The following is a 16,352-nucleotide window of genomic DNA, read 5'->3' as shown; positions in this document are numbered from 1 at the left end:
GATGCCAAGACGCTGACCCTCCAAGCCGACGCTCTGGGGACTGAGTCACCCCAGCACGCCCTTTTCTGCTAAGCCACGGGCTCCGGACCGTCAAAAACCGCGCCAGGCCCACCTGAGTGGGCCCGGTCGTCCAGCCTCACCTAAGGCTCGAAAGCCAGGAGTCCCGCCGCGCGCTCCTCCCTTGCCTCCCCCATCCCAAACGCGAGCAGCCTCGCCGCCTCTCCCGGAAACGAGCCTGCTGAGCAAAGGCGGAGGAAAATCTTGGGCCTTCCGCTCTGATTGGTTTCCCCCGGCCGTGCGGGGCGACGCAGCGATTGGCTAGCCAGCCTTGTCAGTCGCCGAGGCCAGAGCCTTCGCCGGGGAAGCGCAGCCTGGCTCGGGTGCTCCGGCTGCCGCCGCGGCTGCTCTAGCCGGTGCAGCTGGGCGAGCTCGCGCGGGCGCCACCGCCTCCGCTGCTGCCCACCCCGCCGCGCCGCAGGCGCTGCCGGTCCTGCAGGCGGACGCCGGGGAGGGGCGGCCGAGAGAACGGAGCACGAGGAGGCGGAGGCGGCAGCGAAGTGATGCTGTCGTTGGGGATGGGGCAGCGGCAGCGGAGCAGCAGCATCTACGGGACCCCGGCTGCAGCGTCCCTGTGGCCCGCGGGCCAGCCAAGCGGCGGGAGACCACGCGCCCCACGGGTAAGGTCTGGCCCGGCAGTGCGCGCGCCGCCCCCGGGGCCACTGATGTTATCTTTGGGGGTTTCCAGGCTCATTGTTCCGGGGGCATTCAGACAAAGGTGTTTGGGACCCGGGCAGCGAGTCCGGACGCGCGGCTAGGCTGATGATCGCCCGGGTGCCACTCCTGCTCGTGCGTTTTCCCCTCTGCGCTGGCTGACTTTGATAGCGCGGGGATGGCATTGTGTATGCATTTGCGTGTGTGAGCGCGCGGTTTAGGGCACTTTGCTGGGAGCGCGATGGGTCCCCTCTCGGCGTGAACGTACGTCCTTCAGGGCTCCAGGCTGGGATAGAGTGAATTGGATGCACTTGGCTCAGCTGGAGGGAGAGCGCACGAGAACGCACGGGGAAAGTCCTCAGTGGCTCATTTAAGAGCCTGGCAAATTGAAGTTTATTGCCTTGATGAAAAGAGGGAGCTGTCAGTGCGCCAGGGGACAGGCACATTCACCGAGGCTCCCCAAACTCCCACTTTGCGCCGGGGACTTTGGAGGGGAGGAGATGAAAGAGGAAAGTAAAGGTTGGTCCGCTTCGCTGGAAAAAAGGATGACGGAGAAGGGGGAGAGGAACGAGGGTTGGGGAATAGAGCTAGGCTTGGAGAGTGGCGACTTTTTTTGTGTCGGACGCCCCACGTAGGAAGAGGAAGCTCGCTACACTTTTCGGGGATGCAGATTTGGGGAGGGAGAGAGTCAAGCTTTGAGGGACTGATTGAGTGTGTTCCTGGCCCGCGCCAGTGTGGGGCACGCATGTCACTGGAACGGGGCGGGGCTCGAGTGCCGGTTCAGGTGGAACCCCTACCTCATCAAGCTACCTTGGTAAGTATCCTCGGGATCCGGACACGGCCGGGCGCGCGCGTGGCCGCTGCGAACTGTAGGGTGGCTCCGCCCTTGGAGAAAGTTCCAGCCCGCTGGGGTCTGGGCAACTACACCTAAAGCAGGTTAACCTCCCAAGTGTAACCAGGATTACGTACCCAGCTGCCTCCAGTACCTACACTGTTTTTTATTTTATATATTAGATTAACTTATTTTGTAAAGCCACTGGGAGTTTCACCAGCGATGTAAACCTTTTCCGCAGAAGGCTGTTGTTTTTGTTTGTTTGTTTGTTTTTTCGCAGCTGCAAATGGATGGTGCTACCGGGCTAAGTCCAGATCTCCGGAGCTCAGTGCAGGGGTTTCTCCATCCCTCTTCGGGACGCACAAAGTTATTCTTGACGATTGCTTTGTACGTGGTCTTTTGTCTCCTAGGAGTCTTTGCTTGGAAAGTTCTTGAAATACCTCGGCACTGACAAACTGTCCCTGCCTGGCATAGATGGAGAGGCTGTGGTGGTCCTTTACAGAAGCGAATGAATTGTAGCGGGGAATGGGAGTGGAGAGGGCAGCTCCCTTCTTACTAGCTAGAACCTTGGGAAAACATTTAAAAATTAGCTCAGTACAGGGAGCCGGATATTAAGCTGAGAACAACACTTCCCCAGTTATGTAGATCCTTAATCCCTTTCACTGGAAGAATATTTTGCCCCTAAACACAACGCAGCAAAACACAACAAAAATAAAACCCAAACCCCAGAGGCGGAAACGACTTTGACGGGGCTCATTTCTGATTTGGCAAAGCTAAAAAAAAAAGTAAAAACACCTCATAGAAATGTTGTAGAAATCAGAAGGGAGCTGTCCAAAATGTCAGCATTTTTTACAAGTTTTTTTTTTTTTTTTTAAAGATTACTTCCCCCCAATTTAGTAATTTAAAATAATTATGGAGCAGATGAATAATTTACTGGTGAACTAGGAATGATGCTAATTTTATGTTTGAGAATGGTTGCACATTTTTTTCATTACTTAATGCATGAACTGTAAATGGAATTTTTCGTTCTATTTTACTTGAACACTTATAATTGCATTTGGGTTAGTACAAAATTGGCAGCGAGTATTTTCCCCTTAGTAGTCATCACGTCTGGTTTAAAAGGCTAGTTTTTTAGATATCATTAAAGAGAGTATAGCTTGTGATTGTTACATTTCAATACAAAATTTACCTGTTGCCAGGTGAGTACTATAATATTACAATATTTGGTTGTAACTTTTAGGACTTTATTAAGGTGATTAAACACAATAAACGTGTTGTTGCATTACTAATCAATAGTTTTCAAATAAGCGTAAAGCCACTTACTAAAAGCATCTAGTTATCAAAGGGAAACTTTTAAGGAAATTTTCAAATACTTGGCTAAGAATGTGGTTTTCCACTTTGCAAACAAATAACATCTTGTAAATCCACTGCATTATATATCAGGGCAAGTCACAACTTTCTAAGCAGAAACAGAGCTTTTGTATTAATTTTAAGGGGTTTTGAGGTTTTTTTTGGAGGGAAAAGACTTTTATTTGGGAGTATTTTTCTGGTAATTAAATACATTTTCAAAACCACCAGACCAAAATGTAACAAAGTGCAGAGAAATGTGACAATGAGCAGAAATATTAGGATAAAGCAGCAAGGTCTGTGTGTCACTGAGGGTAACCATGCAGGGAGTGTGTGGGAAGGGGGGCACTCAGGTTTAGGGGAGGTAATAGATGAAGTTAGCAACGTAAGTTTATACAAGCAATTCAAGTTCTACCTAGTCTGCAAATTCACTTTAGCTTTGACTTGTTTTGCTGCAGGGCAGCCCATGAGCTCAGATTGCTTTATTTTCTAGATGGAATTTAGTAACTCAAGTAAATGTCAAGTTGTCAAGACTCCAGGCCACCAAATTCACTTTCTGACCTATACTGGATTTTAATTTCAATACTGCATAACTTTTGTAAAAAGATCACATTTACTGTGAATAGCAATACAATAAACACCATGATCTTCTTGAAACATAATTTGTCAAGTAGTCATGATTAGTTTCTATTAATAAATTGTTAAGTAAGACAGTGAAGTTTATTTTAATTAATAGTAATTTATATTCATTTAATTAATGGTGAAATAATTTTGTTTTTTGAAAACTAACATGTTTCAGGGAATTAAAAACCGCAAGCAGTTCAATAAACCCGAAATTTATTTGCATTCTCTCGTAGTCTGTCTGTCTGTCTGTCTGTCTGTCTCTCTCTCTCTCTCTCACACACACACACACACACACAATACACACACATGCACACATACTGGAAAGGCTCTCAGGAAAACTGTAACTACTCCTGAATTTGAAACAAATTCACCAGCCCAGCCTAAGTGATGAATATACTTAATAAGGCATAATTCTCATCCTTTCAGGTACTGTCTTACTAATTAATGATGATACTGGTTTATTCAAGTAAATTGTAACAAATTGAACTGTGTTCCAGCTGTGTGCAAAACATTGTTCTAGTTGGCTTTGACAATATTAGAGAGTAAATCAAAACCCTTGCCCTCATAAAGCTTATATTTTTGTGGGGTAAAATAGAATAGATCATAAAAAATATAAGTAGGTAACTTTCTATATATTTTGTAACTTATTTATATATGTATATAAATGATTTATCACCTACCAGCCTATCCACTATCCATGGCTCAGTCTCTTTCCATCTCATTTTGTCTCCAGTCAATACCCATCTACCCACACAAATATACTCACATTAATCTAAGAACTGGAAAGTGATCATGGTGAATATCTGATACATGTTACTTCTGAAGCTGTGTAACTGAAAACACTGCATAGGATGACAGTTAAAGATGATTAACGAGTTAAAGACGGTTTAAGATGATTTAAAAACCTTTAAAGATGGTTAACAATTTAAAGATGATTAAGCAAAATATGACAGGATACCTGTCTTTAAAAATTATTTAAAATCAAATAACATTTTTTTCAGAGGAACTAAAGTGGGAAATACTGTTGCAGGAAGGGGGACCCCTTCCAGGGCCCAAAACTGGGCTCTTGTCTAACACTTGGAAATGAATTGTCCGAGGAGACACAGGTGTTGACAAAGCAAGAGATTTTATTGGGAAAGGGCACCCGGGTGGAGAGCAGTAGGGTAAGGGAACCCAGGGGAACTGCTGTGCTGCGTGGCTCGAAGTCTTGGGTTTTATGGTGATGGGATTAGTTTCCGGGTGGTCTTTGGCCAATCATTCTAATTCAGAGTCTTTCCTGGTGGTGCACGCATCATTCAGCCAAGATGGATGCTAGCGAGAGGGGTTCTGGGAAGTGGATGGACATGCGGTGTCTCCTTTTGACCTTTCCTGAACTCTTCCGGTTGGTGGTGGCTTATTAGTTCCGTATTCCTTATCAGGATCTCCTGTCATAAAACAGCTCATGCAAATGGTTACTATGGTGCCTGGCCAGGGTGGACTGTTTCAATCAGTGTGCTTCCCCTAACAAATACTCTTTTAACATATTTAATTCAAACTAACAACATTTTAAAGGGTGTTTATGACTATCCACAGTCCTTCTACATAACCCCATTTAAAGGAGATGAGTGAATTTGAAGTAGAAATAAAGCACTCAGCTACATAATTGTAATGAGAAACATTCTACTTCTTCCACATTGAAAGGAATGTATTCATGTACCTCTGTGAAAGTCAATTAGAACCCCTAGACTTTGAGGTCAAAGTTTTCCTAAAGTTTATGCATCACCCCCCCAAACCCCCAAAACTTCACAATCTGATCATCTAATAATAAATGACAAAACACTTCAAAATTTCAAAATTAGTTTGTCTTTAATTCAAAATTGATTTGGTTATCCAGTCAGTCCAATTACAGATAAAACCTTGCAGTATTTTTTCTACTCTTGCTCATGAAAGTGTGCAATTATGATTCCAGTTTCACTTTCTGTGCTTTTCATTTCATTATTTTCTTTAGAGTCTTTAGCTTACATATCCAAATAAATGTGTGTGTGTTTCCTTCGTGTAAAGAATGGGTCCTAGCTTGACTTTCAACAGTTTGTGAACAGTATTTTTATATTAGAGGAAAACTGAAATTGTAGTCTCAAGAAGCCACATTACATAATGAATTAATGCCATCTTATTCACAAGTTTTATTATGACTATATATTAGTGCAGGGCACACAATATTAATAATGGTCGTTTCTGAATTGATTTCCATCATTCAAGGAAAATCTTTTGAGATTACTGCTCTGCAATTCAGTTTTAGCAGATGAGGAAATGTCTTCTGATACTGATGTTTCAGTATATGCTTAGTTTCAAAAATTCGTGTACCACCCACTTAAGCCTTTACCTTTTATTGCCCTGGCTTTTCTCTATTCTGCCCAAGTACAAAACTTTAGGAAAACAGTGTTTAAAAATGCAAGCAAAGCAACCAACAGTTATTGTACCTGGCACACAAAGTCAGCTCTGGCTGATTATGAAACAGATGAAAACTTACCAGAAGTCAGGTATTTAGACGCAGGGAAAACCCAGGTCATTAGTCTAAGGTCCCCTATGTGTAAGAAAGAACTTTAGGGAGTTAATAATTGCCCAAGGTCAACTGAAAGTAGAGCCAGGTTTAGAAACATTGTTTGTCATCTACTAAGTGGGCATGTTGACTCCATGTCTGCTGCCCATTATACAGCCTTGCATTTATAATGTGGTAACATCGGAGAAGGCAATGGCACGCCAGTCCAGTACTCTTGCCTGGCAAATCCCATGGACGGAGGAGCCTGGTGGGCTGCAGTCCATGGGGTTGCTAGGAGTCGGACACAACTGAGCGACTTCACTTTCACTTTTCACTTTCATGCATTGGAGGAGGAAATGGAAACCCACTCCAGTGTTCTTGGCTGGAGAATCCCAGGGATGGGGGAGTCTGGTGGGCTGCCGTCTCTGGGGTCACACAGAGTCGGAAACGACTGAAGCGACTTAGCAGCAGCAACATCAGATTGGTTTATTTTTCTCCCTCAGTTGTTATAGCAACAAAAATTTGTAACAGTGGACTAAAGGGTTTAAAACAACAGACAAGTTACAGCTGAAGCAGACAGATCTTTTATTAGATAGACACTCCCAAGACATGGGAGTAGACCAGCCGGAAAGGAGTTGACCCAACATTCCATTTTGGCTTCCCACTTTTTATACTTCTGTCTCTTTCCCAGGATAGTATTAAAGAACCTGCCTGCGGATGCAGGAGACATAAGAGATATGGGTTTGATCCCTGGGTCAGGAAGATTCCCTGGAGGAGGGCATGGCAACCCACTCCAGTAGTCTTGCCTGGAGAATCCCATGGACAGAGGAGCCTGGGGAGCTATAGTTCATTGGGTTGCACAGAGTCTGACACAACTGAAGGGACTTAGCATGGCTCACACTCCTCCTCCTGGTTGTGCCTTGTGCAAAATAGGGCTTGTACCCACCACCAATCAAGAAAGGGAATGCAAATAGGTATATGTCCAAGGCCAGTTGACAGTTGCAAGTTACAGAACAGTTGTATTTGTCTTCCCATAATTCAGTCTGTTATAATCAAATATATGTATATGTATAGAATATTTTGGAGAAGGCAATGGCACCCACTCCAGTACTGTTGCCCGGAAAATCCCATGGATGGAGGAGCCTGGTAGGCTGCAGTCCACGGTGTTGCTAAGAGTCAGACACGACTGAGCGACTTCCCTTTCACTTTTCACTTTCATGCATTGGAGAAGGAAATGGCAACCCACTCCAGTGTTCTTGCCTGGAGAATCCCAGGAACGGAGAAGCCTGGTAGGCTGCAGTCCATGGGGTCGCCCAGAGTCTGACAGGACTGAAGTGACTTAGCAGCAGCATAGAATATTTATGAACCCTTGATTGGCTTCTAGCTTTCTAGGATTCCTTGAGGAAGCCCCTGTGGTTAGTTTGTATCCACTGGGTGCCTAGGGTGCCTGTGTAGGAATTGGAAAAGCCCCTGTGGTTATTTTGTAGCATATCTGTGAACTCTCCTGGGTGTGTCTGGGGTTTAGAGATCAGCTTGCAACCTTTTCCTTAGCCTCCCATCCTTGCTCATACCTAACTTCCTACCTAACAGTAATGTAAGCAGAAATGACTACATCTACCAATTTGTACATCTGAATATTTTCTAGTAATATCTGAAATAATATATCACATTAATATTACGGTGGATCAAGGAAATGAAAAATTGGGAGGCATTTAGAGATGTCATCTAAGATTATAGGGCTAGAGGTGTCTCTGCATGTAAACTATCTGTATTAGTCATTTTGTCTATAGATTCCTTTAAAATATTTACCAGTATTTCTAAAACAGGATTTCTTACTTCCAGAAATCTATAGACTTTAAAGTGATCAATAGGTGAATTAGGGACTTCAGGAGATAACCATGGTTTGCAAGTTCTTTCCATTCGTGAATATTGCGAATTAGCTGGAAATGGTTAAGAAAACCTTAAAAGCTACTGCTCTAAATTCAGTTCAGTTCAGTTCAGTCGCGTCCTACTCTTTGTGACCCCATGAATCGCAGCACGCCAGGCCTCCCTGTCCATCATCAATTCCCGGAGTTCATTCAAACTCATATCCATCGAGTTGGTGATGCCATACAGCCATCTCATCCTCTGTTATCCCCTTCTCCTCCTGCCCCCAGTCCCTCCCAGCATCAGAGTCTTTTCCAATGAGTCAACTCTTCGCATGAGGTGGCCAAAGTACTGGAGTTTCAGCTTTAGCATCATTCCTTCCAAAGAATACCCAAGACCCATCTCCTTTAGAATGGACTGGTTGGATCTCCTTGCAGTCCAAGGGACTCTCAAGAGTCTTCTCCAACACCACAGTTCAAAAGCATCAATTCTTTCGGGCTCAGCTTTCTTCGCATTCCAACTCTCACATCCATACATGACCATGTGAAAAACCATAGCCTTGGCTAGACGAACCTTTGTTGGCAAAGTAATGTCTCTGCTTTTGAATATGCTATCTAGGTTGGTCATAACTTTCCTTCCAAGGAGTAAGCGTCTTTTAATTTCATGGCTGTAGTCACCATCTGCAGTGATTTTGGAGCCCCCAAAAATAAAGTCTGACACTGTTTCCACTGTTACCCCCTCTATTTGCCATGAAGTGATGGGACCAGATGCCATGATCTTCGTTTTCTGAATGTTGAGCTTTAAGCCAACTTTTTCACTCTCCTCTTTCACTTTCATCAAGAGGCTTTTGAGTTCCTCTTCACTTTCTGCCATAAGGGTGGTGTCATCTGCATATCTGAGGTTATGGATATTTCTCCCAGCAATCTTGATTCCAGCTTGTGCTTCTTCCAGTCCAGCGTTTCTCATGATGTACTCTGCATATAAATTAAATAAGCAGGGTGACAATATACAGCCTTGACATAATCCTTTCCTGATTTGGAACCAGTCTGTTGTTCCATGTCCAGTTCTAACAATTGCTTCCTGACCTGCATATAGGTTTCTCAAGAGACAGGTCAGGTGGTCTGGTATTCCCATCTCTTTCAGAATTTTCCACAGTTTGTGGTGATCCACATAGTCAAAGGCTTTGGCATAGTCAATAAAGCAGAAATAGATGCTTTTCTGGAACTCTCTTGCTTTTTCAGTGATCCAGAGGATGTTGCCAATTTGATCTCTGGTTCCTCTGCCTTTTCTAAAACCAGCTTGAACATCTGGAAGTTCACGGTTCATGTACTGCTGAAGCCTGGCTTGGAAAATTTTGAACATTACTTTACTAGCGTGTGAGATGAGTGCAATTGTGTGGTAGTTTGAGCATTCTTTGGCATTGCCTTTCTTTGGGATTGGAATGAAAACTGACCTTTTCCAGTCCTGTGGCCACTGCTGAGTTTTCCAAATTTGCTGGAAAATTGAGTGCAGCACTTTCACAGCATCATCTTTCAGGATTTGAAATAGCTCAACTGGAATTCCATCACCTCCATTAGCTTTGTTCGTAGTGATGCTTTCTAAGGCCCACTTGACTTCACATTCCAGGATGTCTGGCTCTAGGTGAGTGATCACACTATTGTGATTATCTGGGTTGTGAAGATCTTTTTTGTACAGTTCTTCTGTGTATTCTTGCCACCTCTTCTTAATATCTTCTGCTTCTGTTAGGTCCATACCATTTCTGTCCTTTATTGAGCCCATCTTTGCATGAAATGTTCCCTTGGTATCTCTAATTTTCTTGAAGAGATCTCTAGTCTTTCCCAATCTGTTATTTTTCTCTATTTCTTTGCATTGATCACTGAGGAAGGCTTTCTTGTCTCTTCTTACTATTCTTTGGAACTCTGCATTTAGATGCTTGTATCTTTCCTTTTCTCCTTTGCTTTTTGCTTCTCTTCTTTTCACAGCTATTTGTAAGGCTTCCCCAGACAGCCATTTTGCTTTTTTGCATTTCTTTTCCATGGGGATGGTCTTGATCCCTGTCTCCTGTACAATGTCACAAACTTCTGTCCATAGTTCATCAGGCACTCTGTCTATCAGATCTAGTCCCTTAAATCTATTTCTCACTTCCACTGTATAATCATAAGGGATTTGATTTAGGTCATACCTGAATGGTCTAGTGGTTTTTCTCTACTTTCTTCCATTTAAGTCTGAATTTGACAATAAGGAGTTCATGATCTGAGCCACAGTCTGCTCCTGGTCTTGTTTTTGCTGACTGTATAGAGCTTCTCCATCTTTGGCTGCAAAGAATATACTCAATCTGATTTTGGTGTTGACCATCTGGTGATGTCCATGTATAGAGTCTTCTCTTGTGTTGTTGGAAGAGGGTGTTTGCTATGACCAGTGCGTTCTCTTGGCAAAACTCTATTAGTCTTTGCCCTGCTTCATTCCATATTCCAAGGCCAAATTTGCCTGTTACTCCAGGTGTTTCTTGACTCCTACATATAGGGGACATTCCAGTCCCCTATAATGAAAAGGACATCTTTGTGGGGTGTTAGTTCTAAAAGGTCTTCTAGGTCTTCATAGAACCATTCAGCTTCTTCAGCGTTACTGGTTGGGGCACTTGGATTACTGTGATATTGAATGGTTTGCCTTGGAAACGAACAGAGATCATTCTGCCATTTTTGAGATTGCATCCAAGTACTGCATTTCAGACTCTTTTGTTGACCATGATGGTTACTCCATTTCTTCTAAGGGAATCCTGCCCGCAGTAGTAGATATAATGGTCATCTGAGTTAAATTCACCCATTCTAGTCCATTTTAGTTCGCTAATTCCTAGAATGTCAACATTCACTCTTGCCATCTCCTTGACCACTTCCAATTTGCCTTGATTCATGGACCTAAGGTTCCAGGTTCCTATGCAATATTGCTCTTTACAGCATTGGACCTTGTCTTCTATCACCAGTCACATCCACAGCTGGGTATTGTTTTTGCTTTGGCTCCATCCCTTCATTCTTTCTGGAGTTATTTCTCCACTGATCTCCAGTAGCATGTTGGGCACCTACCGACCTGGGGAGTTCCTCTTTCAGTATCCTATCATTTTGTCTTTTCATACTGTTCATGGGGTTCTCAAGGCAAGAATACTGAAGTGGTTTGCCATTCCCTTCTCCAGTGGACCACATTCTGTCAGACCTGTCTACCACGACCTGCCCGTCTTGGGTGGCCCCACGGGCATGGCTTGGTTTCATTGAGTTAGACAAGGCTGTTGTCCATGTGATTAGATTGGCTAGTTTTCTGTGATTATGGTTTTAGTGTGTCTGCACTCTGATGCCCTCTCATAACAGCTACCATCTTACTTGGGTTTATCTTACCTTGGACATCGGGTATCTCTTCATGGCTGTTCCAGCAAAGCGCAGCTGCTGCTCCTTACCTTGGACGAGGGGTATCTCCTCACCGCCACCCCTCCCGACCTTGAATGTGGAATAGCTCCTCTAGGCCCTCCTGCGCCTGTGCAGCCACTGCTCCTTGTCAATTAGCATAAACCAAAACAGAACACTACAGAGGGAGGGAACATGTGTGGATAAGGAGAGGATTTTAAAGGACTGAAAGTAAAAGTGAAGTTGCTCAGTCGTGTCTGACTCTTTGTGGCCCCATGGACTGTAGCCTACCAGGCTTCTCCCTCCATGGGATTCTCCAGGCAAGAGTACTGGAGTGGGTTGCCGTTTCCTTCTCCAGGGGATCTTCCCGACCCAGGGATGGAACCCAGGTATCGCGCATTCTAGGCAGACACTTTAACCTCTGAGCCACCAGGGAAGCCCTTTAAAGGACTAGTACATCTCTTATTACTCAAGGAAAAGGGAAAGGAAAAAAAAAAAAAAAAACCCTGTTGATAGATTTTATCAGAAAACAACCAGGGCAGTGGTTTGAAGAGACAATGTGTTGCAAATTTCTAAGATGCAGATTTGCAACTGATCAGATGGCTTGTTACTGATATACTGCACTCGGTTCTGAGTTTCTGCAGTTAGCATTGTTTCTTCTTTGACTAATCAATGTTTTCATGACCTATATACATGATATCAGAACTGAATCAATTCTTCACTGAACAACAAAATTTGTGGGTGACTTCACTAGGGCTTTAGTACTCAATCAAAGACAATTGCCAGAGGTATAGTTGGATTTGATTCAATTGGCTATAAATATAGTGCTACTAGACAAGAAATCCGGAGAAGGCAATGGCACCCCACTCCAGTACCCTTTCCTGGAAAATCCCATGGATGAAGGAGCCTGGTAGGCTGCAGTCCATGGGGTCACTAAGAGTCGGACATGACTGAGCGACTTCACTTTCACTTTTCACTTTAATGCATTGGAGAAGAAAATGGCAACCCACTCCAGTATTCTTGCCTGGAGAATCCCAGGGATGGGGGAGCCTGGTGGTCTGCCGTCTATGGGGTCGCACAGAGTTGGACATGACTGAAGTGACTTAGCAGCAGCAGCAGCAGCAGCAGCAGCAGACAAGAAATGGCAACCCACTCCAGTACTCTTGCCTGGAAAATCCCATGGACAGAGGAGCCTGGTAGGCTGCAGCTCATGGGGTTGCAAAGAGCCGGACACGACTGAGTGACTTCACTTTCACTTTCATGCATTGGAGAAGGAAATGGCAACCCACTCCAGTGTTCTTGCCTGGAGAATCCCAGGGACGGGGGAGCCTGGTGGGCTGCCGTCTATGGGGTCTCACAGAGTCAGACAACTGAAGTGACTTAGCAGACAAGAAAAATTGCACTAAATGTGCACATTTGCACTGTGACTGCATGAATACGGCACATGAACTAATATAAACTCCCTCCGTTGCTGGTAAGTTCCCACCACAGTCTATCACTTCTTTATTTCTATGTCTATTAAATGACAATAGCATTGTTGATTACTTGAATTGCGATTTTTGAGGAGTTAGATGAATTGAATGTGAGTAATACATATTGATTTCTCTGAGTGAACACAGCCATCTAATTACAGACAGGAGAAGTGCTATATTTGATAAGCAAGACTAAAAAATAATGAATTACACTGATAAAGTCATTTTAAGTGGTGATTTTGACTTAATTCTTTATTCAAAGAAAAAGATGATCTTTGGTTTCTAACCATGCTGATTAAAATTTAAAAAGTAGGCCAATCCTGAAATGTCTTGAAGGCAGCTGAAGTAGTCATTTTTTTTTTCTCCATCTTTATTGGTTTCTTCTGTGTCTCTGTGTCCCTTTGTCTGTGTCAACAGATAGATATTTTATATTCTAAATGATGCAAGGAACTATTTCAGAGCTGCCTGAAATTTTCTACTGACTTTTTGTTATAGTAAGTTAAGACTCAAAGGAAATTAAGACTCAAACCTTTACTAATGGATATTGACAAGAAATGAGAAAAGGTAGAGGGTTTTCTAAAATAGAAATATTGAATGTGTATGTGTGTGTATATACACACATACATATGTAGACAATCCAAATTAAAATAGAAAGAGACTGTTGGGAAATTTAGAGATTTGAAAGTTCACACAGAATAGCAAATAAGGTTTTTTGAATATTAAAAACAAATGTATTTGGCTGTGACAAGTCTTAGTTGCAGCACTTGGGGGCCTTTAGTTGTGGCAGGAGAGCTACACGTGGCATGTGGAGTCTAGTTCCTGGACCAGGGATCAAACCCAGGCCCCTGCATTGGAAGCATAGAGTCCTAGCCACTGAACCACCAGGGAAGTCTCAGCAAATAAGTTTTAATTGCCAAAGAATGTTTTTAAAAAAAAAATAACACAACATTGAGACAAAGTTGGACTGTCAACTAATGATATTGAAAATGGCTGTAATGAACACAGTATATTAACATGCAGACAGACCTGAAGAAGAAATGAAAAGAACCTTAATATACAAGGTCTAAAATATGGAAAATAAAGCATAACATGCAATAAGCACGAATCTGTGGGAAAACAAAAAATGATCAATATGTGGTTCTGGGAAAATTGAGTAATTATTTGCAAAAAAGGTACATTCTGTATTTCACATTGCATTTAGAAATAAATGTCAGATGAAGAAACCCTAAATCAAGTTAGAAGAAAATAGACTTCATAAACACAGTATAATGGGGAAAATATACAGATTTGACCTCATAAATTTTAACAGACTTAAGTGCCATATGTAAAGCAAGAGAATATTTTTAGCACATTATGAATAACAGTTTAATATTACTCTAATAATAATCTTTCAATGTTTTCTATTAGAGGACTTACCTCAAAATATTGTGATTCACAGCTTATATCCATCTTACTCTCTAGATTGAAAACCTCTTAAACAGGGAAAGTGATTATCATCATTTTATCCCTAGTACTTTCAACATAATCAGGGAGAGTAGACATTGTCATTGACTACTGAAAGTTTTCCAAGTATACCAGTAGAAAAGTGAGTAAGAAATAAATTGATAATATATAAAAGTTGGACATATATAAGACCAATAAGCATCCAAGATTTTAACTTAATGATAAAAAGTAAAGGAAAAAAATTAGATACATTTTCTAACTTATCAAAGTAGCAAAGACCATAAGTGAAGGTCGATTCATTTACAACTTTGATGGAGATGAAGATGGGGCAAACTGCAGATTCCCAACATTTTTGGTAAGGCTCTTCGTTAATGTTTACAGAAATCTTTTGTTGCATGCTACAGAAATTGATTATGACTAACTTAAGGAATAAGATCCACAACGAAAAGAAAGTATTTTGTAGCTCACAGAATCAAAAGAAAAGGAGAGGAAATACAATCGCTACAGAGATAATGGGAGAAACTGCTGAAGCCTTTGCCAGGAACCGTCGCTGGGATGAATCAGCATCAGTGCTTTTCTGTCCAAGTGTCAATTTGCGGCAAGCCCGAATTCCTGGAATGAGAAACATGACTGACCTAGCTCCAGTTTCATACCTAGGCTTTGGTCAGCAGATCACCAGACACCTTGAATGCCCTGCTGTCAAGACCACATTCAAAAGAAAATCAAGGGACTCTTAACTGAGGAGCTGGTTGTGTAAAAACAACAGGTATCCATAGTGTGTGTATCAAAAGCCTTAAAGGTATCGCCTTTGTTTCAGTAATACCACTTCTAGCAGTTAATTCCATGTAATTAGAAATAACACGCAGTTTCATTAAAAGGCCATTTGTAGTAGTTTGGTAGTAAAATATAATCGACTTGGCCAATAACATCAGAGTAATGAAATTATGGTGTATATTATTAAATTATGGTTTTGAAAGCTTGGTAGTAACATTGAAAAATGCTGATGAAATCATAGTGGAAAAGAATACAAAATTTAATATGAAGGATAAGCTTGCATTCACATATACAAAAAGGCTTAAATATTAATGTTTGTTTTGGGGGATATTAGGATTATGGGAATTTTGTGTTTAAGCCTATGAAAATAGTTTTGGCAGGAACAAGCACTACTTCAATAATCATATGAAAATCAATACTAAAACAAAAAGACAAAAAATAATGGGAGAAATGACAGTGGCTTTGAGCTTCTCGACACCTGTATTGGAAGCAAAACATTGGACTGATATTCTTAATTTTGGAAGGAAAGGAACTTTGTATAATACAACATTCCCTTTTCCGCATTAAGTTAGTCACTGTATCAAGTGAAAGTTGGCTAGATTCCCATCTGAGTGACTTTTCAGGAGCAATCATGGACTTTGCTTTTTAAATCTTTAGCTCAATGTAATAGAATTTAAAATGTGTTTTCATTTTATGGTTCAAATGAAGAATTCTTACTAGCATAGGAAGTTAGAATAAAAATAATTACTTATATTGATATGTGTATTTCATTGTTTACCTTGCTCATTCCCATAAGCTCATGCTTAAATTGAGACATTATATCTTAAGATAAACTATAGTTTGGCTTGGTTGTTTATTAAATAAAATTAAAGATACTACACAATTTGGTAATAAGGCAGAAACCCATGCTTCCTTATATAAATCAGAAAGCACGCATAGCTGACTATTTTGAATATTATTTTCCTCTTGTTCATACCTACAGCTCAGAAATTATAGTTTCCAAAGAAGAACAAAGGGGTCTGGATATAATAATGGGTGGAATTTTCCTAAAAGAGCAATGTGTTTCTATTGTCATAGATTTTTCCTCTGGCAGTTTACTGTGGTGTATTGGTGGAGCTTTGTATGGGATGATCTTGTGAATTATACTTGAACAAATAATACAATTACTGGAAAAGAACAGAAGAAAAAGAAAATTGGTTGATCTTTGGTTTCCTCTAATAATCACTGCTGCCTTGTAGCTCGTGGGGATAGGCAGTCGAGCAGTCTGTACCCTTCCAGGGCACAGGTTAGGATCATTTCGTTGTCATTTTCCTTTGTTAATGTATGTACTTTTTGAATGGATAGTACGCACATGGCAGAAAACACATGGTAAA

The 16,352-nt window shown here is 41.9% G+C and overlaps 1 protein-coding gene across 8 annotated transcripts in view; it reads left to right on the top strand.

The window, feature by feature from the left end:
• The first annotated feature begins 554 nt into the window (after nucleotides 1-554).
• Nucleotides 555-16,352, top strand: part of B3GALT1 (beta-1,3-galactosyltransferase 1) — a 570,539-nt gene continuing 554,741 nt past the window's right edge. For 7 of the 8 annotated variants that reach the window (XM_025261083.3, XM_025261075.3, XM_044934380.2 and 4 more), the window contains exon 1: nucleotides 555-677. The gene's annotated coding sequence lies outside the window, so the exon portion shown is untranslated. The remainder of the gene's footprint in view (nucleotides 678-16,352) is intronic. The other variant, XM_044934389.2, reaches the window with a different exon arrangement.

The sequence above is a fragment of the Bubalus bubalis genome, chromosome 2 (assembly GCF_019923935.1).
Source record: "Bubalus bubalis isolate 160015118507 breed Murrah chromosome 2, NDDB_SH_1, whole genome shotgun sequence".
In the NCBI taxonomy this organism is placed as follows: Eukaryota; Metazoa; Chordata; class Mammalia; order Artiodactyla; family Bovidae; genus Bubalus; species Bubalus bubalis.
Note: the sequence above shows the minus strand (reverse complement) of the source record. Positions and strands in the feature narration are given on the sequence as shown.